Genomic DNA, 24071 nt, shown 5'->3' on the forward strand with positions numbered 1-24071 from the left:
CTCCTCGATGTAAATAACTTTCAAAGTAAGAAAATACAGCCGATTCCTATTTCAAATATAAAATTCAAAGTTACGAACGGTGTTTATGTTGATAAAAACAACACCATCCACCGTGTTATTCATATCTAACATATAAAAAAGGATTTTAACATCCTGTTAAATCGAGAAAAATATGTAACATTTTCGTAACTGCGGGCGCAATTGCAGCAAGGGATTGTGGGAACGAGGCCTCGACCTTTCGGCGTTGATTCATGACGCAGGTAATATGTCGCAGATATTAAAACTTTAATTAAAATGAGAAATAAGTTATTTTAAATATTGGGTTCTTGTAGTTATATTTGCAATATTATGGTATTCCCTTTTTCAATATTTAGAGTTTTGTGCACACGTATTTGGTGAAGTTAATTGACAGTGCTTGCGTGCTTACATGCTAATGCTATTTTTCTAGAACTATCCTTCCTGCCCACATGAGGCCTTACGTCACTTTTTACTCCCCAAAGTGTTGAAAATAGCGTAAATTGTGTCACTTCATGTTCATTAGTAATTAAAAACCTTCTGAATGTCATTAGAAGTATGTATTTTTTTAAAGTGTGAAACAATCACTATTATTACGTTGTCATGCCTGTCGACCTCGGCCAATTGCTCCCGTTATTACGCATAAAAAACGTTTTTTGTCGCTTAATAAGAGAGTAAATATGTGCCGTGTCACATTTGTACGGGTTTTAAAACCGTACAAATACAACCCAGCACATATTTACAGTGGTACCTCGTCACACGACCGCTCGTCATACAATATTCTCATCTTACGATGGAAATTTCGATCGGTTTTTACAAAAAAAATTACTTGAAAAAAATCCCGTACAAAAGTTTTTATACGGCGTACACAATTTGAAATGATGGAAAAAGTATATACGGTAAAAACGTATAAATTGACAGGTATGATAATTTAATCACTATAATCACGTAGTAAATGAACAGTCGGTGTGTATTCATTAAACAGAACTTTCTGATGCCCACGTGAAATATTAATATTTTTTTCTTCTTTGTAATCCTTTCACTTAAATGTCAGGACATTCTAAATGTATGTTTTTATAGAGAAAAGAGGAGCTGGTAACATCCTAGTCATTTGCACATTTGTTAGTTTTTGAAGGGTTATCAGGAAAGCTCGATTGTGGCAACAAGTTGCGAGAAACACTGCGCCGCTGTCGATTGGAGTGCAGCTTCTTCAGAAAGAAAACAGCGCTCAGCAGTTTGCGCCTCATTACGAGATAAAAGCGATGCCCTCGGTAATCAGGTCGTGACGCGGAGAGAGAGGCTCAAGTGTGAAATACTTCTGTGGAAGACGGAGCACTTTCAAGTGGGGAGCGCTGAAAAAAAAAACACAAGAGGGGAGGTTTATCCGCTGGAGAATTTCCCAGGCTGCTGCTTCTTCCCATTATCCGTGGCGCAGCGAGAACACTGACCTCTAGTGTTGACGGCGTCCAATCCCGCGACACGTCACGCACGTTTGGCCGCTTGTGTTCCCAAGGATGAATAAACAAGCGCGTGTGTCTCAGGACGCTTTCATTGGTTTCTCAAGATATATTACGTTAGTCCTTGGCAGAGCGGGACCTCCCGGTTATTAAAGTGCCTGCAACTTTACACTCTTTATGAAAAATGTAATGCAATATGTTTTGACATTCCACTTGGAGGGAGACTAGGGAGTGGGGGGAAATTGGCCTTCATGAGGATTTCATGCTTACTGTATATTAAAAGGTTCATGCGACACTCGTGACAGTCAAATACTGCTAATCCCCAAATGTCACTTGTTGACCTGCCAGGTTTTTTTTTCTTCTTTTTTTCTCCAGAGTTTGCCGTTATAAAATGTCACATCCGTAGTGTGAAGTCCTTTGAAGTAATTTGTCTTTTGTTACTTTTCGGCAGGGTGGTGTGGAGCTTTTCTATCAAGTGCAAAGAATTCAAGCTCAGCGAGGCACCGGCGTCAAAACAAGAGAAGGTAAAACCCCGCAAATTCCGAATCCACATAAAATGCATCTTTAATGAGCCCAATATTAAAATGCATGATGGCTCCAGTCTCCTTTTTCTTTATTGTTTTCAATTTCATTGTGCTTCCAGTACATGAGGTATTATAATAATTGGCCCCAAAACAGAGCCGTGCAAATTAGGCCTCTTTTTCACCCTCAGGCGATTGAGACACCAACAGTGCAGAAGACCACAGACAAAGGATCCCTTTTCTTACAGGAACGGGGTAAGTGTCAATAATCTACACAAGTGGGAGAAATCTCCCAAGGTTTTCCAGCCCTTCGGTGTTTTATTCATGCCAGAGGGATCATAATTGACCCTTGCACTTTGCGAAAAAAAAAAAAAAAACTTGAGAAGAAAGAATGCTACATCTTGTAATTCAACTTTTGAGCCCCCCACCAACTCCCACCTTCACCCAATCCAATACTATTGGATTGCGGCTCGTGAATTATTCACGGCATAGAGGGGCAAGGCTACCTTAGCATTAGAAGATGTTATATGAAGCGAGCTGGTGAGAGCCAAAGCGATGAAATGATTTGGTTGGTCGGTCAAAGAGAAAAACAGCAACATATAAACTTGGCCTCAAAATAATGATATGAATACAACTGTTGAATTCCCAACTGAATGCCGGCACTTGATGCGAATAAAATCTCTCAAGTGTTTATTGACACAGAATCCCATTATCTAGCTTGCGCCGAACGTTTTAGTTTAGGTTGGAGTGCTTCGGCTCGAGCACCTCACTTAACGCCGTAATTAAAAATGTTTTTGTCAAACGATAATGGTGCCGTCGAGTGTTGATACTTGAGGCAAACTCCCCAGCGCCATTGAAGGACATAATTGTATCAGCCAGTTCCAAGTGGGAAGAACCGTTAGCACGCTAAAATGGGTGAAACATCTGCCGCAAGTAGGAGAACTCTTCAGAACAAAAGCTCGTGTTGACCGGGAAGGCAAAACTTTTAATGAGAGTAGTCTCTAGGCAGTAAAACGAACAATTCAGAATTTGCGATATTTAGTTGAAAAATACACATTTTAATTTTAAAAGATTATCTTTTTGTGTCTTCGTGTTGAAGGATTGCGTTATTTTTCCATCTGGACGTTTCTCGTAATGTTTTCTTTGTCCTGGGAATGATTTGAGTTTATCACGTTACAAATTGCTCTGACTATATTTTTGTAAGATCATAACCTTCTCAGACAATATTTAGACCTTTTTTTATAGTGTAATATTACCAAGTTGTTGACGATGTTGTTTTTGGACAACATTTCCCCCCATCAAATGTAGACATTGTAACTTTACAACTCGACAATATCCTGGAACTAAATGTGTTCAATCTTCAAGCTTTAGAAGACACATATTGTTGTGGTAATTATTCCAAGGCAATTAGTATAATTGCCCATTGTCCTTTTAGTCCCTGGCAGACGTGGTTAAAACTCTCAGTTAGCCTTTCAAACAGAGCTCTGTGCTGCGTTGCGTTTTATAGAGGTGAACTCATTAAAGTGAAATGACCATTTGGCCTTGGGTGCTAAGAAAATAACTAAACGGAAACAAACAGCTGCACAGAATTGAGCGACACTTGAGTGATGAAGGACCATCAAAGAGCCGCGTGATTGCAAAAGCCGCTGCTTTTCGAGGCTAATGATCGACTGTCATGGCCGCAATTACCCAAAGCGCTGAATGGCCACACTTTTTTTAGGATCATTTTTTTATGTCTGTCAACGAGCTTTGTCGTTCAGCTAGAAAAGTGAGGGCTAGGCAGGGTAAACTCCAAAGTTTCATCCAGATGAACAAAAAAAAAAGAAGGTAGGCGATCCAAAATTGCAAAGTCCGGCAAAAACGTTGACGAAACGAGGGCAAGATATCGCACAAAATATCGACGAAGACGTAGCGAGAACTAGACAAACAGGACAGTCGCTGAAAAGTAAAGACCGACCGATATTCTTCCAACATCGACCGATGAGAAATGAGATTTGGATCAAGCATCCTTGCGGACAACTACAGCCACGGCTTGAAGGACCCCGCAAAGCCAGGAGCCCCAAGCCATTTTTGAGCTTTGATGGTAATATTTTCTTTCCTCATTTTGCTTAGAGAGAATATGCGATGTTGATTTAGCTAGCCTATGTCATTACTGAGTTATCCTTCAGAGCTAATGACGTCAGCGAAGTCTACGAAATGTATATTGATGCAAAAAGTCGTACCAAGCGACCGCTGTTTGTGCTAAAATGACGTCCCTGTAGATGACCTACACAAGCACCTAATAGCAACAGTCGCATGCACTGTTCTTTACAGTAACACAGCTAATGTTCTCATATCTAAACGCTATGCTAAACTATTGCACATGAACCCCGTTTCTTCAGAATCTGTAAAGTTAAATTATGTGCCACTGTTTGGAGCTAAGTACCGCATTGTATGCATGTATACATTTTAGTGGCAAACCGCAAGTAAATCACAGCTATCAAACGTGGGAAACCGCTCTATTTGCATCGTTTTCGATTTGTCATTTGATACAGAAGTGATTCAAAGTTCACAACCACTTACATAGTTTAGTTGATTTTCAGTATGGGCAAAAGCTTATTTCACTCAACACGCAATGTGCCTGACCTTTATAAATATAATTAACAATTTGCTTTTATTTTTAACAGGGACATACATTTTCACTATAGTGTGTGATTCAGGATGCTTCCTAGTGGAAAAGCAACAAAGGTGAGTACATCAGTGAGTTGTTTTTAGGAATGCTTCAGCAATTTCGCACCATAGCCAAGAGTTTTTCTCGTGGAGCCAACATCACGAAAAGGCTCACGCTTGAAAAGATTTCAGATCTGAGTTGCCCTGCGCACAGATTGCCGCTTGTCATAAAGGAAGGCATGAGCTATTGTGGACATAAGAAAGCTAATGCTTCAAAGTTTGACAGACAACGCGGCATTCTCTAGCTTAAAATTCGTCTTGTCAATATGCTACTATTTACCACGACCGATCGTCGTCTGCGATGGAGTTATCCTATCTTAACGATTAACGACACGATACAATTGACACGCCTGTGGATTCATATTCACAGTATGATTCATCTTCAACAGGCGCTAGCGTGAATGCGATTATATGTACATTGATAACTTGCAACTTTCAACCCTTTCAAAAAAGCGTCTGCAAAAAATCCAAGGTGACCCGGGTCTAACACTCCACGGCATTTCACAAGATGTTCCAACTCACTGGAATTCAATGCTGCTCTGTACCAGGCAACAGATGCTCGAACAAAAGAGAGCTTTAAATGTTTGCGGCGGCGAATATGGCAAGTTTAATGTTGTTGATGCTCACGAGGGCGAGCATAGCTGTCCTGAAAATGATCTTTCAAGCTACAGACCCTTCCGCCAGACCAATCGTAACTCTTGCCCAAATGGTGCTGCAAAGTCTGGCATCTTCAGGGCTCAAATAATAATTGAAGTGTCCCAAAATACATGTGCATAAGCTAACTATGACACATCACTTCTTCCACAGAGAATGCAAGAAAGGCAAAACAAAGAAGGATGTTTGCTGATATTTTGCAAGAAACATCCCTTGTTGAAAGTGTCCAAAAATCAGACACCTCAAGGTTGATCAATGGAAAAAACGGTTGAACCGTTGGAATGTGGGCAAAACTACAGAACGCCTTCCTCGTAAGTACATTTCTGCTCTACCTTCCACTGTAGATAGCCAGAGACTTTTCACTGTAGGGAGTCATTTTTACACTGCTAAAATATGATATGTGAAAATGCCCAAACTGTGTTTCCTGCATCACAATTTTCCTCTCTTAAAATGGGAGTACCAAATGAAATTTAGGAGAAGGTAGGTACACTTAACTTGCACAGACAGCTATTTTTTACATCTTGTCCTAGTGTACACAACTGTAGTTGAGATAGTATATACAAATGTTTACATATCTCTAAAGTGCATCTTTATCCATAGTACTTTTTTGATGTTGCATCATTTCTGTTGGTTGTATACAAGCAAACGTTACATTCAAGCACTGGCCACACTTTAGTTTTGCCTGAAATCATTTTCAAGGTAAGTGATTGCATTGTACAATTTTGGGGAGGGAATTTAGGAACACTCGTCAAGTCAGTCTACTCTATATATGCGTTTCTTCACGTTCCCCTACTTGACGGTCGTCGAATAACTGGAAATATTGCGTGGCGAGAATGACGGGAAATAGCGCTGACCTCGAGGAGCCAGCCGAGAGAAATAAACGCCAGTCCCCCTCTTCATCATTATTTTTAGTGCTCTTTTATCTCATTATAATTGTCTTATTCTCTAGAGGTCTTTCTTTTCGTATTAGTTTCAAAGAACATCCCTTTTATTTGCCTTTTCTCAAAGGCAGCCCGGCTGTTCTCTTCTCACTTATTTCCTTCAAACACATTGTTAGGGCTACTCTTGATATATATTTTGCTTATTATACCATTTGGCCATTTAGCAATGGAATATATGATACTTCAGGGAATATTTAATTATCCAGTGTCCTGACAAACATCTGATCGTGGCTTGTAGATGGCACAACATATTTATAGCGAGTTTACTAGCTTGAGCAATACAAGTACTGCTACAGTTTCCCAAGTTAACGTGCGGCCAATGCAAAAACAATAATTGTCTATTGCTAGCAATGGTGGCTCATGTGTTAAGTGTGGTTGGGAGTATTTTCTGGCTAGCTCTCCTCTTCTAACTTTTGATCAATTTGTTGAACTTTGTAAAAGAGGGCCGCATCACGTGAGGTGAAATGCAAAGCGTGCTAAGTTGTTTAGGTCAGCAGCGTCTGCTTGTTTTGCCTGATGAACTTGTTCTTCCTTCCCCAAACGATTTTGCCCCAAATGCGTTTTTTCGCCCGAGCTTACCTACTCGGGTGCTAACGGGCACGTTGCCTTTTAAACTCAGCAGAAAATCTATTTACCCACAAATGAAATCCGCGAGTGGCAAGTCGTACTCGCAGAGAAAGCGGGCAATTACTTGGAAAGCAGGCGCCAGCGCAGGGAATAAGCTCCATCCGGAGAGGCGGCAAACTTTTGGGGTGGAGACACCGGAGAGGCGCTTCGGGAATAGATGAGCCTGACGCGTTACAAGAAAAGGGTGGAACGCACTCGGGAAAACTTCCCGCGTTCAAGTGAATCAAAAGCGCAGGGAGAAAAATAATAATACGCACGACGTGGAAATGTAGGGTGGTGGCGTGTGCCGAAAGCCTTGCAGGCATGTTACATCATGGAGTGGCGTGTGCTGGAAACCGTGAGCCAGGAGAGGAGAGGCAGGTAGGCGGAATTGGTCGCAATCCTCTGGGAATTCCTTTGTTGTCTTTGTTTGGAGTGGAGACGGGGGAGACTGCTTTTTGACTAAAGCCCCAAACTCACGCAAGCGTTACCTGCGCTACCCGGCGCCCCTTTTCAAGGAACCCCGATGGCTCCCGACGCTCCCCCGTTTCACAACGAGGACCGGGACGCCCGGGGATCGAGGCGAGCCGTCCTAGCTGCCGCTTGAAAGAGAAGGCGCTGTTTTTGATGATGTTGCTTTCAGAGTGCCAGTGGATTTGCCGTCGACTAGATGGAGAAAAATAAAATAAAAAGACAACTTCCTAAAGAATAGGGCCAACGAGAACGAGAGTCCACTTTGGCTTTAGTTAAGGCTAGTTGGTCAACGTTGAGCCGAGTCCATTTTGCAATCCGTTCCAGAGCTCGGTTCTGCTTTTCAAGGTTCATTAGCGCGACGGTGATGTCAACCTGCATTTTCAGGATCGCCGTCCCACCTTTCAACCATTGTTTTACCTAGAAAAGTCTGTTTTTTGTGACGTCAGTCAATCTTCCCCCCGTAAGTCGCCTCGTACAACATCAGAGGCGCATCATAGAAAAAAAGGACAGCAAAGTGGTTGCCTAAATTGCACGCCTTTGCGTCCTAGCTTCCCACTTGTGAATGCGCTGAAAGTGCCTATCTGCTAACCTGGCTGCCCCCCATTCAGACAGGCTTTGACATAATAAATTGCCTCCTGAATTACGGCTCCATAAACGGTTCTCAAATGGAGATCCGAGGCGAGTCGGCTGATGTTTTAATTGCAACTCGCCGAACGCATTAGCGGCGACCTACAGCTTTCTGTGGCGGCTTCCATTCAATATGTATGTGCATCCAGGCACCTTGGGTTTAGAAAGGTTAATTAACCTCTGGTGGTGGACCTTTCCTTTGCTCTTAACTTGCTCCGTGTCCTGATAGTGCCATTAACCCGCGCCCTAGCCTCCTAACCCCCTCTATCATTACCCGCGTAAAACCCATTAAAACTTCCCATTGATTTCTTTTGACCGTATATCTTGCGTATTTTCGCCACGCGATAACGAGGCGTTCGTCGGACCTTGTAACCGCAAAAGAAAAAGAAAAAAAAAGCCTTCAAATCTGGGTTCTTCGAACCGTCTGCTGACGGAGAATGGAACTGTTGTGCGAGCACGCCCCCCCACCCCTCCTTTGACGCCGCAAAGTGTCTCGTCTGAGTCCGACCGTGGCGGTCCGGCCAGCGTCGCCAGGGCAACGCTGGCGAGGAATATTTTGGCCGCTGGCGAATTGGCAAAAGAAGAGCATCCATCGCTCAGGCGAGCTTTGTCGCCAATTGCAGTCTGAAAAAATGAAATTTGGCGTTTGACCTTTGTGCCAGCAATTTGACCTGCGCTACGTGAAAGCAGCAGAATTGCGTTGCCGTAAAATCTGCCATCGGAACCAGGAATTACAAGGCTTAAAAGCAATTAAGATCCTGGCCGAGATGCAGCTGGAGATGGGAGAGTAAAAGATGTCTCCGTGATGGTTGCGGGCTGCTGAATGACTTGAGGAGAAGCGGCTAATTATTTCCAAGGCTATTAAGTCGTCCGATTTACTTTTATCTTGATTGCATTGTGGAAGTCGTGCATAATTAATGGAGGGAGCTTATTAGGAAAAGATGATTAGGCAAATTACACAGGTGTCGGGTGCATTTTTCATGATGAATTTTGCCAGGACCATTCTGGATTCCCCATCTGTTCTGCTCCTATCTGAATGTCACTCCAGGGGAAATTAATATGACGCGATAAAAGACAAACTCCCTCCCAAATGACTTTTGAATGACAGTCCAAAGTTGAAGGCAATCTGTTCCGTGTTACTAGTTGTCCTTTCGCTTTGTGCTTAGAGAAAGCGTGGCTTTTCTTTTCGGTGGCCTCAGCCTTCACTCGTGAATCGTTTTCCCCTTGAAAGCTGCCGTCCAAAATCGCCTGCAGTTTGCGCTCCTTTCCGGATAATATTCTTCTGCTTTTTCAATCTCGTTGACGGCGGCGAGACTTTTAGCCACACGCTTCCACCGGAAGACCGCAATCGTGGCGCTAATCGAAAAATGAGGCCATAATCCGCGACATAGATTCATTCAATCAGACCTCGTTTAGAACTCCGAATGTGTTTGTTTGGGCTGGCCTCATAATTATTGCTTTCATTTGCAGCGAGCAAACCTCATCAAGTGCTCGCATTGTCAGTCGGGGCTTTGGGCGGAAAGAAAACATTGTGTTTTCTCTCGCCGCATTTATCGGGAGCTCCCCGGGGGTGACTTCAAGGACCCCTCAGATCACGGGGCTCTCGGGCACCTGGGTTTTCACCCCTCGCACCTGGGAACCTTGCATTTAAGTTCTTTCCTCGCACCCTCAGACAAGCTCATCCCTAATGCTGTTTGAGCTTCCCTTTCCTCTCCTTGGTTTTGGCACTCGAACTTGTCAATTCGAGACGTCCGAGCCGCTTGAAAATGAGGAGTTGGGGAAAAACCCAGGCCGGCTTTGGTCGAGCCGGAGAACACAAACCCGATGTGGTCCCCTCAAATGAGGCAGGGTGGCGAATAGAGAAGTTTGAAGGATGGCTGAGTGGACAGACGTGTGACCTGGAGAGGAGAAATTGGATTTGGTTCCCGTCTCTTGCCGCTTGGCAGAAGGCTGGCGACAAGCTCGGTAAACTACTACCTCGCTCACACACACACACACACATATGGCCACCTCCCCTCCATGCCATTTCCATTTCATTTCCACAAAGCATGAAATTAAAGCTATTTATAACCCGCTTGATAATTACATTATACTTATTCCATCACGATTAGGTTTCTGCTTTTTATGATACAATGTCACACTTTTAATTAAAGCCACTCCGCTTCACTTCACTCACCCTCTCGCCACTCCGTGACACACCGCCGGCTGATTGACAGCCGCCGCGCCGCCCGCCACGACACTTGTAATCGCCGTCGCTCGACTCCGACGTAACGCCGTCGGGCTCGCCGTAGCGCCTCACCTTTAGGACGTTTCCCTTTAACGGCTAATTACGTTACTGGGAGTCAGTGTCCCGCGTGTCACCTTGGAGGATGGAATAATGGAGTCCCCCGGGGAGGAGTTAAAGAAGATGGGCCCAAGTTTTCCTTGGAAAACAGACGGGTGCGACCGCCGCTTTCAGCTAAACTTCTAGAAGCAATCCGTGAAGCTATTTTATACTTTTAAAATCCCTGTGTTTTGAAATATCTTTGATGCGTATATTTAGTAAAATTGCTAAACCATAGATTTCTGTTCACCCTGACATTGTGATCTTTTTTTAAAGGGAGGCTAACTCAAACGGGGAGTAAAAGTAAACATTTCCAAGAACTTAGACTCACTTGTGCAAATTCGGAACACAAACCGTTTAATAGCACTTTGCGTTATTTTCCATCACGAAACATTTCAAGTAGGCGTGTCTGCATTTTTAACCATAACCCCCGCTCTACATGGAATCTATTTTATTTGAAATATATACTCCCAATCCATAGACCGGTTAAGAAGTGTAAAAGTGAAAAGTTGTTTGAAGAGAGTCAATCACAAATGATAAATATACCCAAAGCTTTTCTGGATTAGCTTGCTTGCGTCCACAAGTGGTCTCCTATTGGTTCCAGTCTGTCTGCTTCTCCTTCCTGCTTATATTCGACATATCCGCTTTGTGTAAAAAGTGCCACTTTTTGGCTGGAGGGTTGCCGCTTTCAAAAAAAAAAAGGATGGCGTGGGCTCAAGGCACCGAACCACTGCGGCCGGCTGCTCATTCCCGTTTTATTGTGGCGCGTAAACGCGTCCCGCTCCAGTAAATTTTGGATACAGCAAATAGTGCACAGCAGTAATGAATACCTTGCGGATATTGGCCCCCGCCTGTCGCTCCCGCCATTCCTCCCTCCCTCCCTGCCGCCATTTGCTTTCCCCCCACCGTTGATTGACTAAATCATGCAAAACACTCCTAATTATAAGACTCCCCACAGGATGATTTGTGTCTGGGAGCCGACTGCAAATGTCACGCGTGAGTGTTTTGCCGGGCCAGTATCGACCGCGCCGGCCGGCCGGAGACAGATGGGATTGAACTTTGGACGCGGCTCCTCATCCAAATGAGCCGCCTGCCGGGCCACCTCCGATGTTGTCGGGAGACATTTATCACCGCGCTGCTATTGGCCTTTCGATAAAACTCATGTAATGGCCAGTTAGGGCGCCCCCTCCCTTTCCCCTAACTGATATCACGGGGAATATGACTTGACGTACACGCGCCACCGTCGCTCCGTTACAATTACTATTGTTTTCCGACGACGGGTGGGATCTCTTTGGGAGCATCAGCTAGCTAGCTAGCTAGCTAGCTCGTCACGGCGCCGGCCTCGGGCACGACACATCACGAGGTTATCTCTCCCGAATGAGCCCACTTGTGGCAAGGCTTTGATCTAATCCCGACTTTGCTCAAGCGCCGTCATTTACATACGCTATTTGTCGTCTTTGTTCGCTACCGTTTGCTTGGCGCGCAAATTGTCTGCAAATGCGTGGCATAAATTAGGACCGTAAACACACAAAAACAACAAGTCAATGAAGGATTTGCAGAGTTTGCCAGCCATAAATAACGCAGCGAGGATATTATTTCCGGTGTAAACACGCAAGATACAAATGAAGCAAACATTGCCTTCCAATTGCTGCTAGTTTTTACCCAATCTGGTGCTCGACTCCCGATGGACTGTTGGGATATTTTTATACAATAATCTAGGCTTTTGATTGGCAATTGGGTGACCGACCGCCTTGCCTCAGTATTCTTGGTTCGCAGTTGGCCGTGTAGCACGTGCGTTGTTTGTCCGGGAAATACGGCGGTCAGGTCAGCCTATCTTTGGACGGTCGGCAAACTGAAGAGTAAATGTAAAGTGTAAATAGTACGCGTGGCCTTTTTAAAATCAATGTTAAGGTGAGAGTGCTGTTGCTCCTTAAGGCCAAGATACTAAAGGTTGCAGACTTTTGTGTTGGCAGGGCGATATTAGTTCTGACAGCCAGTCAGTCCGTCAGTCCCCGAGTGCGCCGCTCCCCGGGTGGCTAAGGCAAACGGCGCCAAAGGAGTCTGACCTTTTCCCGTTGACTTCTCATGGCTGTGTGTATGAATTGATGATATTGAATGTTGGCTTCAGGTCACGAGTACAAGTTTAAGAGTCCCGGTCCCTTCCCGTTTGAGCTTTTCTCGGTCGGCAATGTTTTATCGCGTTGACGCTGGGGGTTAATTATCAACGCTAGTTGTCTGACCTTCTCGCACGTCTCAAAAAAATGAAATGTCGGGGGTTGCGAAAACAGCCTCGGCGGGACGGCCGTGCGTAAATCGTGTCTCGTTGCTAGCGGGCGCCATTCAATGAACTTCGCCGCTGACTCCAGAATGTTTTTTTAGCCTCATTTTCAAGGCGGCCGAGGGCATCGGGGGCCGCTTCGACCTTGATTTCTGTGGAGCCCAATCCTTTTCATTTTCCTGCCAGCTTCCTCGTCGTTTTAACGAGTATACCGGTGAGTCCGTGACATGCAAATTGCGTACGAAACCGTTTGTACATTTTGGAGGAATAAAAAGTCATGTTTTTTAGATTAAACTCGAATGATATTGTACTCTCATTTTGTACTTGGTGGAAAAGTTGTACGTGATTGAGGATAAAAAGGCCATTTTTTGGAGGCACATTTTCCTGAGCGTCATATTATATGCCGTCTTTTCTAGTGAAGTTGTGTATTTTTAGACACATGTTCCAGTTTGATGAGTAAAAATGTCCCATATCTTTTCAGATAGAGAAATACATTTACTTTGTTTAAAAGTTGTAGCCGGTCCGGACCCTTTTGTAACTTTCAAGGAAGAATTCCATTTACACAGCATCACAATTCCATATTAATCTCACTGTGCCCCTGGAATATAATCAATCCCCAGATGTGGCGCATTTGGACTCCCTTTTTGAAAGTGTGAGTCTAGTCTTGTGATCCAAACCAACTCCCAACTCCGATCTCAGAGTTGACGTCTCAAGTTCTGTTTTCAAAAGTCTGTCCGCGGCACGAGCGCCATCGGAGACAGTCTGATTTCCAGCGTTCTCAGTTTTCCTGCGACCGCAGAAATCCAAATCCAACTATGGATTTAGCGCTTACTGAAATGAGAGGCTCGCAAGATATTAGAATATGCGATCGGACCCTCTTGTCATATCAAGCATTCCCATAAGGGCAGTGCATCGATAGCTAATCATGGTCCCGAGCTATACATTGGGAACGCGTGCTTATTGACTTGAGGTTCTGCCGGAAGAACTGCAGAGGCAAGAATATAATGAGAAATCAAAGCGCTCCCAGGCAGTTATTGTCTTTGACACAGTCCTAAAATCAATCATTTCAAAGCATCGCCTTTAACGCTCTTGTAAAATAGCTTTGACCAGACTCCGATTATTTGAATATTTCTTCTTTTGCCGTCAACAGAAAGACTGGCGCCAAGAAGCGACTGTTATGCTTAAGTACGGCAACTGTTTAGACCAAGTCATAAATCATTGGAATGGGATAGGAGGTCTTTTTATGCCATTAACTATGGAACAAGTCATTTGGCGCCACGAGCTATTCCTGAACCTTAGATTCAAACCGTGCCCCAACCAATCAAGCATGAAATTCTCTGTGGTTGTTGCAGTGATCGTCTCTGACGCGATCATTTCGACGGAGCAATTTCCGAAAGTCGCGCGTGGACTTGTTTCCTATTAAAACCCGCCCTATAGTTTGGGTCGCCCGAGTACGGTGGAGGACAGACATCAAGCGCAAGGTCACGAGACCATCGGAGCGCGGCCGTAGAGCACTTGCTATCGATAGTATGGGGAATATGATCACCTTTAGTCTGTTCATTTAGGCAATAGAAGGAGGGTCATTGGGGATACAGAGGGTCGTGTAAGGGATCCTGACATCTCTTAGTCCCCCCCGCCCTCTCCTGCCCCCCGTGCAGTCTGCCGTTCTAATCGGTGAGCCAGCGACAGCCATCCTGTCTTAGTGCCGCTTTGGCTGCCAGTTCAGCGCCTATCGACGGGCGTCGGGGGCGGCTGAGCCGGCACTTCTCGGGCAGCGCCGGAGTCAGGCCGTCTGTCCTGTTTGGAATCCAAAAAAGATCAGGGGTTCAATAATACACACAAAAAAAAGTAAAACTCAAACAGATCAGGTTTAGACATTCAGTCCAAGTAGCATGAGAGTATTGAACCAGGATTTTCACTAGGAAATTTGCTCAAATGTACTATAGTTTTTATTCCATTGTATTTCTTTAGATCCAAAAAGTGGCACTTTGACCATTGTGTAGCACTGAACCAAATCGTGTAAGTTCCAAGGGCATTTTTGTCGGAAGTAAATCGATTTTAACCAAATATTTTAGCAGAAGGAGGCCCCAGTTTTACTCTGCAGCTGCCTTGGAAAGAGGATTAACGTCACACCCGTACTTGCCGACCCTTTAAAGACGACTGCACTAAACCTTAGCTAATGAGTCCCAATTTGACTCAATTAGGTAGTGTTTGTGTTGACGGTTATCGAGTGCGGGCGCGTGTCGTCGGACTCACCCGTCCCTCGGGGACACCCCCGGGCCTCGGTGTGGATAATTAGAGTTCAGGCGAGAGGGCCAAGCCACCAGCTCTGCTTCCGCACCTTCGGCCTTTCAGGTCGGCCCAGCCCAGCTACCTACCTGAATGTCAACCAATTGGGACGGCGTGAGGACTTGACATTATGTCTGCGGGTTATCATTATGGCTATTTTTTTCCCCTCACCTGATCGATCGGCCCCGGTTGGCAGCGGTGCTCGTGGGGGTAACTGTCACTGCTAGTTAGGGATTGACCAGTGGGGATCATTAACAAGGAGAGCGGCTGCTCAGGGGAGGCTTTGTTGTGTGGAGCCAAGAAGCTGCGCCTTTCTCTTTTAGCCTCCTGGACTTAGTTGACCTTTCACTTAGGGAGCAGCTGGAGCTGAGAGATATTTAATTGAATGGAGTCTTCAGATGTATTTTGGAGAGAGAGAGAACAGGAGATACCACTAGCTAGCTCAATTCTGGGCCAGACGCGGGGGGAGAGTTTGCTTGACCTTCAAAGCCTAATTGATAGGCTTTTCATAGGCCTTGTTTGAGATGTGCGGCTGTCCCTGTTGTTGCGCAGACAACTCTTGCGGAAAGTACAAAGTCCACCACAGGTAGGGAGCCCCCAGCGGCCCGCCACAATCAATAGCAGCCGGCGCGGCTAACGAGAGGTTCAGCCACTCTCTGGCTTTGCCGGGCCCCATTAACAGGCGGCGCTGCCCGGCCTGATTCCGCAGCCCTGACTCGTTAGAGCTGAGAAATGGGAGGCGCCGTCAGGGAACAGCCCAGAGAAGGAAGGATGGGCGCTAAGCCCAAATCGGGAAGTCACTCACTACCATACCGCACCGCGCTACGTCGACTGACCGGACAAAGTCTCGGTGAGCCTTCGTTCTGAAAGCACAAACGGTCACCAGCGGGTGTCCGTACCGCGACAATCGCTGCAACCGGCAGAGAGTTATCTCCCGGGAATGACCTCACGTCAGGTCTTGCACAAACCAGCCGTTGTCGCAACTGTCCTTCAAGACAGACCCTCCCGATCCTTACCTGTTTCCTTCCTGAAACATGAGGATAAAGAAAATAGGTGGATACTCGGGCCTCGTTGTCCTGGAAAAGTGATGGAATTATCTTTGACTTTGTCCACGCTCAAAGACACGAGCCGGCGGGGACATAAGTTTGTAAGCTAAGTTGTGCGTTCAGCAGATTTCCAAAGGATCATGTTGAGAGATCAACCGATAAGAAGCTAATTTTGTGTACTTATGGGAGCAAACGATGGCACGGCTCCCCTCCCCGTCCTCCCCGCTTTTCTGCGCTTTTCTCCGCCTCCCACCCCCGGAATTCATCCAGCCGGGAGGATGAAAGCGGGGAGCGGAACCCAGATCTGAGCCTGTTTCGGCCATTAATACCGATCTGGAAAATGAAAGATTTATAGCACTTGATAGAGCTCCCTCGCAAAGGCGCGTGCACATCCGCTAATATTAGAGGATGGGGGTGCGTTTGCTTATTCCCCTTCAAGGCTTTCTTTTAAGTGTTCCAATGGGCGAGGCGTCGCTGGGAAAAACACAATCATGAAGAAGCACTTTTGGGCTAATTGGAAACTCTTGAAGTGAATGATGTTTCATTTGGGGGAAACTGGTGATCTTTCCCACACAGATGGTAAGGGGGGGGAGGTTAGGTATGAAAAGGAAATACCACCATCACCAGGAATTTTTAATGCACTAGTTTTATGGGTTGTCTTAACACGGAGAAAATTCTGTAGACAAACCTAGGCTAGGTTGGATGCTGACCCTCAGGTCCAAATGGGGCATTGCTACTAACTTGCAATTTCTTATATTTTCCATAAATGTCTTCTCCATTTTAGTTTACTCGCAATTCACCAATTGCCAGGCGCATTCTTACCAAACCGAATGGTGAAAATTCTCTAGTCGTTTGAATGATAAGTGACCAGGGTCAATTCTAATTCTGTCATTTGGTGTTATCATTAACACATTTCTGTCCAAGTGAAAATTGGAGTTCCTTTTTTCAGAAACCACTAAGTCTCTAAGTTCTCGAAATCTAGAAGTCCACATTCAGAGCTGTGAGATTTATAGAGGCTAAGTAGTCAGTCACCCATGGCAAATCTGACTCTGCCGCTGCCAAATGTTGAAATTGGAAGGAATCTCGCTGAGCTTCTACTTCTGCCAAAACACATTTATAACTTGAATGATGCCCCACCCCCTTATTTTTCTTGAAGGTTCATGAAATGTTTCCAGGGGAAGGAGGAAGTAAGGTTAAGTAGATGGGAGTGGATCCCAAAAAAATCCTTGCTCCACTTTTCTACTTGCTTTGTCAAATTCGGGTTAAAATGTACAAACGAAACGATTACAGCATCAACTGAGAATCTTTTGAACGTACGCCGCCAACCTTTCCAGCCAAAACGTTTCTGATGTGGACCGCGCATCCCTCGTCCGTATCGATTCGAGATTGGCCGTGTTTCCGTTTTGTGGCGTTTCAACTTTATGAGGCCACGCTGTTAACTTTGTGGAGTTTCCTCTCGCATGACCTAATTAGAGATCACACCGGGACCCCAGATGAATGCTTTATTCATTATCCGGAGGTACATTTAACGGGCCGAGCTCATTTAAGCGCTCGTGATCAAACTTGGCCATTATCCTGCTGTTTTGATCCTTTTGAAGGACACGCCAAGCAAATATTGAAAATGGCAAGTCCAGTGAAATCGAACAAAGTGCCTCACATGGTCTTTGATTAAGCATTGAAGGATGGCCTTTTGCTAGGAACACAGACGTTTTTCTGTCCTCAATCTATGCTCCAGCCCCCTCGCGCTCTTGTCCAATCGGAGAGCGCCCCTTCTTATTGACCTCACCTTTTTTTTAAAGGAAAACTAACTGGCGAGGACTTCAAAAGGCCGTCAACAGAAAAGTGGCTTTTGAATATAAAACAGCTTTCTAATGAGCGTCGGTGGACCGGCCGTACTCGTTTTTGATTGGCAGCTTAAATCCAATTCGGGGTATCAAGGTCTCTTGGAAGAAGATGCTGAGGAAGCGTGTTTGCCGTGGGCCTGCTTCATTTGCACAATGTCTTATGATCACGTGGGCGGTATAATTTAGAACCGATTGAGAGACAAGATTAGCCAAACAATGGGGGGCGGGGTCACGCCAACGAAGACATTGGCCATTATTGGCGTTTTCCTGCCTTGTTGAAGTGCTTCTGAAAAGAAGACGTCTTGTTGAAAATATTGCATTTTCTTGAGTAGGAATCCAACTAGGATTTGGATACCGAAATACTAACAATAGTTGTCGTGCCCATGTCTGGTCTAACTCTCAAAATATTTGCACTTTGCCAAATGTCGCAATGCGCACCTTTTTTCAAAGATGTCGCCAAGTCAGACCAACTATCAGGAACATGTCAAATCCAGCACACCTGGTGACGTTCCCTTGCAGTGGAATGCCATCTTTTGTCTCCCGTACAATTGGAACGACTTGGCCAAGAAAGTTGGTGCCCGCCAATGACAACTCTTCCAAAATAATAAATCACAGGATTTCCGCTCAGCGTAATTGACAACATCATTTGCATAATGATTCAAAACAGCCTCCGGGGGAATGTTTAAGAGGGGAGAAACATTATGGGTGTGCTAATTAGTCACCGTCAGTTCCCCTTGCGTTGTTGCCGCCGCCGTTAGTCGTGTTGAACTAACCTGATCAGACAAGCATAGCTTTATGGCAGTAGTCATCACAATTCAATCATAATTATTGCCGCTTTCTCCCGAGATTGCCGGCTTCAAAAGTGCCGTTAAAAAGTCCAAAGTTTTCGAGGCCACGTACGGCCTCATTATTTGGAATGCAGAGGCATACATTGGCACTCCACCAGAATGGAAACTTTTTGGTTCAACCTGATTGGCCCCGCCCCACATCTCTGTTTCACCTCATATTTGTGTTTATTCTTCATCCCCATCTCGTGCTTTGAGACCCTCTGGTCGGTATGTGTTTGTTTTGTCAGCTCGCGGAGAAAAGCCACTACAATCAGATAAAATCCAGTGAGTGGATTGTTGCCGTTTTGCCAAAATTGTCTGATTGTTTTTGCACCATCTAGTGCATTGGTAGGGAACCTATGGCTCGGGAGCCACATGTGGCTCTTTTGATGGTTGCTAAAATATGGAAACCAGTGGTGAGAGAGCCGAGTCCCGAATCCACCAATAGGAACGTCACATCAGCACTGTGGCATTGACTTCTTCTGCATCTATTCTCTCATTGATACTCATTGATATTCATTGATTAGCAACAGCGTAACAATGTTGTCAAAAGATTTCAAAGACGTTTTGTACTTTAGAGGTGGTAAAATGACTAAAAAAAATGGCACATTTTCATGTATTTTGACTTTTAAATTGTGAGTATGGCTCTCAAGGAATAACATTTGAAAATAGTAATTGTTTATGGCTCTCTCTTTCAAAAAGGTTCCCGACCCCTGAGCTAGTGCCTCGACTTCCGGTTGCGACCGTGATTTTGTCACCGCTCCCCGACAATTTCCCTACCGAACCCTCGGCGGCCGTCGTTGTGCAATTTTCTGGCCGTTGGGTTCCGCCTGCTACTCTAAATGAGCAGAGAAATGATTTGAGGAAGCTATTGAGAGAGACCTCCGAACGGGAATGCGGCGGCCTATTTATACTCGGGCAAAAAAAAATCTGAAGGCCTGCTTATTTGTTGGGCTTAAGGAAATATTACCATTGGAAAGATCAACTGGAGGAAAAGCTGTGTGTGTGTGAGTGTGTGTGTGTTGGATTCCTGTCAAGGGCATAAAGCGCTTCTCAATTTAGGTAAACATTTGGAGTTTTCAAAAGCAATTTATTTTCGAACAACTGCTGAAAGCAGACAACATATCTTATGTTGCCTTGCCTTGAATTTTCATTTTGCGCCCCCCTTCCCACCTCCTTCCAATCCTCACCTTCCTCCCTCCTTCTTTCGTAAGTTTGCGGGGTTTGGAGAATGGCGCTGCCAAATTGCTCGCTTTTCTAAATGGATTGGGATTAGGGTCAACGCAATGAGTGCTTTCTGCCTTGCTGGCCTTTCAATAATTTTCTTCCCTCATCTTTCCTATCAATAATGACTACAGCTTGAAATGTTGTTAGCACAGGCCTGTGGCGTTTCCCCAAATATACGGGAAAACCACTTCTTTGTTGTGGTTAACTGATGGGGATGAACCAGCGAGCCCCAAAACGGCTCCCTTTCTGCTGATTTTGGAGCAATTCCGTCCCACTTTCTGCTGATTTCAGACTACTTGGGGGGTGGGGGGGATATTGGTGTGGGTTCGGGTCACATTTTGGGGTGGGCAGTGACGTTGGGGGTCTAGTGGAAAACCTCGCCAATCCGGTTTGGAATGCGGCTAGTGTCGTGACTTTGTACGCGGGATTCTTTGCCAATGAAGCCCAAATGGCGGTAAATTGCTTTCAATCCATTTGTCTTGTTAATTGTGATTTACAGTTCATATTTCAATAAGCATCATGGCGCTTTTGCGAAGCAGGCGTTCCCAACCCACCGGCTCCACGTCATATTTCCAGTCGTCAGTACGGTCGGGATTGAGGTCAAATCTTCCCCCACTTGGTCAACTAACTCCTCGTGTCTTTAACACATTAGACTTCCCATTTCACCCGGATAATTGCACAATTATTCTGCTTGAAAAAAAATCTATTCACTGGTAATTGATGTGCCGGCCAGAGAAATGGGTGGAGCGAGCTTAGAATCCTTACCCAGAATCCTTGGCGAGGAGGGTCCTGGAGAACCCGTCCAGCCAGATAAGTCGAGCAGAAAAAGAAAGCGGCAGGGATGAAAATAAAGCCGCACTTTTTCCGATTGGAATCTGCCCACTTTGCCGGCGTTTTAATAGCCTTCATCGGCCGGCGGCGCCGCCGCTAACCTATTATCCGTACCGGAAAAACGTGGGTTTTTAAATGTCAGCGTGAGCACGGGACGGCGAGACGGTAACAGGTGCTCAGCCCGAGGTGAACCGCGGTAATGCCCCCGTGATTGCTTTCTCGTGCAGCTGTTACGCGGCGTTCTGCCGGCGTTTAATTATTAGCGGCCAGGGCTCACAATGGCCGGTGGAAAAAGGACTCCGCTCAGCCTGTGAAATAACCTTGATAAAAGTAATTGAATTTTGTGCCTGATAAGATGAACGGCTGGTAATTGGGAAGGGAGGGTCTTCGGCGGCGGCGACAAAGGAAACACGGCGCGCAACATTTAGGACACTTTGGGTTATGGCGTGGAATCAAACGGGGACGTCTGCGGCCGTCTCGCCGCGATCACGCCGGCGCCTTTTAAATGTGCTGAGATGGGCTTTAAAGAAGATTCAACATTTGAAACCCCACAAGACTTCATTAAGGGTGGGACCTCCTCACACATGCAGAGATGAGCAAAGGAAGAGGAGATTGGATGTTTGGATAGGGGAGGGGATACAAATGTTGAGGGGGGAAAGCCTTAGACAACTACAAGGGACTTAGTTTGGCCTCCATATTCCTCCCCACTAGGAAAACCAGCCAGTCCATCCGTGGCTAACGTTCACTTGTCGGCCATCTTTCGACTCGACCGCTTATTTCCAGCAAAATTCCCTCAACTATCACACAATGCGCCCGCCGCCTGCCTGGGAGGTGGCGTGGGGAGGGGGGCGTTTGGGGTTGTTACTCCGGCAGCGTGTGCAAGCGGCCCTTTCTCATTTCCATACGGCTTTAACGTGTTTCCAAAAGATATGCATAATTACAGGGTTTGTACATAATTGCTCCAACACATTGGCGAGAAGAAGCCGGCATTTTTTTTTGTTTCATTGCGTTGGCTGTCGGAAAAACAGAGCCTTCTCCGCTCTGAACAATTATAACAATGGCGCTTTCTTGGAACGGAGTTCCACTCTCATTACGGCCGTCGCTTCCCACCTGTCACGGCATTTACCGGGCGGAGCCCGGTAACCCTGGCGTCGAAACACCTTTTTGTATTTCGGTTTGCGCTCGGCCAAACCAGGCGCGGGGTAATGCGAGGAAAATGGCGGCCTACGTTTTGGCATCCCCAAGCTTAAGGAACGAAAGCGAACGGCGACCGAGGCGGTTGCGCTCGTGGCAGGTGCGCGCATTCATTGGCCCCGATAAGAGCGTAAATAATACAAGTTGTGAAGTTAAAACAGGAAATATCCACACAAAGCGCCCCCTTTTATTGAAGTGAAGCGGCAAAGCTCCGTCTAATCCCCTTCTTGCCTATCTTTCAAGCTCTTGACATTACACATACGGCAGGTACGCTTAGCTCGGAGTGAAATCACGTCGAGTGTTTTTTGGCATCTTCTGGCTCGCTAATGACCACCGGATAGTGTGTATTTGTGTGTGTGTGTGAGAGAGAGTGTTGCTCCTGCCCTAATGGGCGAAAAGCCTTCATCCTTTCAATCTCTGTCACGCCGAGGAAACGGTTATTACCCAAATGCTACGGCAGCACATCATTTGTGTCGAAGGACTGATAAAAGCCTTCCTTTCTCTTCAAAGCACTTCCTCGGCCTTTTTTTGCGGGAAGTCTTGTTTTCCGCCTGACCGGAACGCCGCCAGTTTATCTGGGGATATTTCTCAGAAGATATAGATTGTCTAAAAATCAGACCTGTGCTGACTTTGATTGCAAAAAAAAAACGCAGAATTGAAGCAAAATGAAACATTTTGCGAAGTGTAGTTGGGGTTTTGGGATGGTTTGTATGTTTTTTTGGCCTATTGATTCTTTCCCACGTCTGATCAGGTGTGTGTACTTTGTAATCAACCCTTGTCTGTATTTAAACCCGTGTGTGTGTCAGTCATGGTCAGCCAAGGTACCACGCCATGTTCCTCCTTTCCCCACGTCTTCCAGTCAGGTTGGGTTTTGTGATTTCATTCTAAGTCCTTGTTATTTTATTGATACTGATAGGTTTATTAATAGGTATACTTTAATAAAAACAGAGAGACATCGTTGACATATTGCAGCGTTGAAACTTGCAAGTGAGAATCGTCCTGGCTCGTCCTCGCCACCGTGACATTCTGAAGAAACGGCATCCTCCACTGTCCATTTAGTCGCGCATAATCAAAACACTTAAGGTAATCTGATTCAAACAATTGTATAAGCTAACCGAATAACACCATTAAGGTAAAAAAACAACTGCCACAACAATTGCATATCAGGTCGGAAACCAAAAACACCTGCGTAAGAATTTGCACAAGTAAGCATAATAATTTTCATACAAGGTGAACCGAGCGACAGTATTTTTAAACAATATGCGAGTATTTTCCGAAGTTGATTCGATTATCGCCATCTGCCGGAATCCAAGTCAAAGCAATTTAATTGTTCCTTGTAGATCTTCATTGCGAACTCAGATCAACAGTCCTCGGCCTGGAACATGGTGACCTGTCCGGTGAATAGTCCTAAAAACAATTAAATGTCCTCGAAGCCAGCTGCCATGTAGAGTGACCTCGAGCTTGCTCGGTCCCAAATTGGAATAAAGCTCCTATACATTATTAATGATTAATGCACATATGATAACATCCCAGAATAACCCCAACAGATACCCTCGCCACAAGTTTTGCTAGAGCACCCCAAGCACTCGTCTGTTCCACGACCGAGCTAGTCGTAACACATTTGGTAAAGACGTGCCTCGGCTTCTTCGCCCTTCATTTGACGAAAAAGTTTTGCCGCACTCGGACCTCCGAGTCCCTCCGTAGATGTTTGAGGATACTTTATTTGTAATTGTTTTTGGGGGGGCCGTCTTGATTTGTCTTTGAGGGCTTACGCTGGGATTAATTTTTCCAAAATGTCACGCTCGGAGTGTGTGTACGCGCCCCAAATTGGTCTCTACTGACAATTGGCAGCAGACTGATTGCGCTTGGCTGCGGTGATGTATCGATGCGGCGCAAAAGACTTGTTCATCCCAAAACAATATACGCCGGGCGCGTGGGCGGGGGCAAAAAAAAACGGAAAAAAACACCCCTTTACCAGATAAAATGACTTTTTTTCCCCCCGCAGGAAGTTCGAAAAATGATAGGGACAAGGCAGGAGTTTTATACGGTCGCTGCTGAGCGCTGCAGAAAAGCCGGCTATCCCAATGTTTAAAAAAATATATAACAGCATTATTGGTGCCTATTGAATGCGCTTGCAAGCAATGCGACTTGTAACAGATAAGGAGCTGATGGAATCTGTCTTTGCTCTGCCCGCGCCCAAACGCTCTC

The 24071-nt window shown here is 45.5% G+C and overlaps 1 protein-coding gene and 1 long non-coding RNA gene across 6 annotated transcripts in view; both read left to right on the forward strand.

Annotated features, from left to right (window-relative positions):
- The window catches only part of LOC144068766 (uncharacterized), a 227688-nt gene that overhangs the window by 142649 nt on the left and 60968 nt on the right, over positions 1 to 24071 (forward strand). The window lies entirely within an intron of this gene.
- Positions 193 to 24071, forward strand: part of lmo3 (LIM domain only 3) — a 68065-nt gene continuing 44186 nt past the window's right edge. Inside the window, exons 1-6 of one of the 3 annotated variants that reach the window (XM_077594081.1) lie at positions 193 to 260; positions 1924 to 1996; positions 2185 to 2248; positions 3979 to 4076; positions 4660 to 4720; positions 5510 to 5667. The gene's annotated coding sequence lies outside the window, so the exon portion shown is untranslated. Of the gene's footprint in view, positions 261 to 1923; positions 1997 to 2184; positions 4721 to 5509; positions 5668 to 24071 lie in introns of all 3 variants that reach the window. The other 2 variants (XM_077594080.1, XM_077594079.1) reach the window with 2 other exon arrangements.

Source organism: Stigmatopora argus, chromosome 23 (assembly GCF_051989625.1).
Source record: "Stigmatopora argus isolate UIUO_Sarg chromosome 23, RoL_Sarg_1.0, whole genome shotgun sequence".
Taxonomy (NCBI): Eukaryota; Metazoa; Chordata; class Actinopteri; order Syngnathiformes; family Syngnathidae; genus Stigmatopora; species Stigmatopora argus.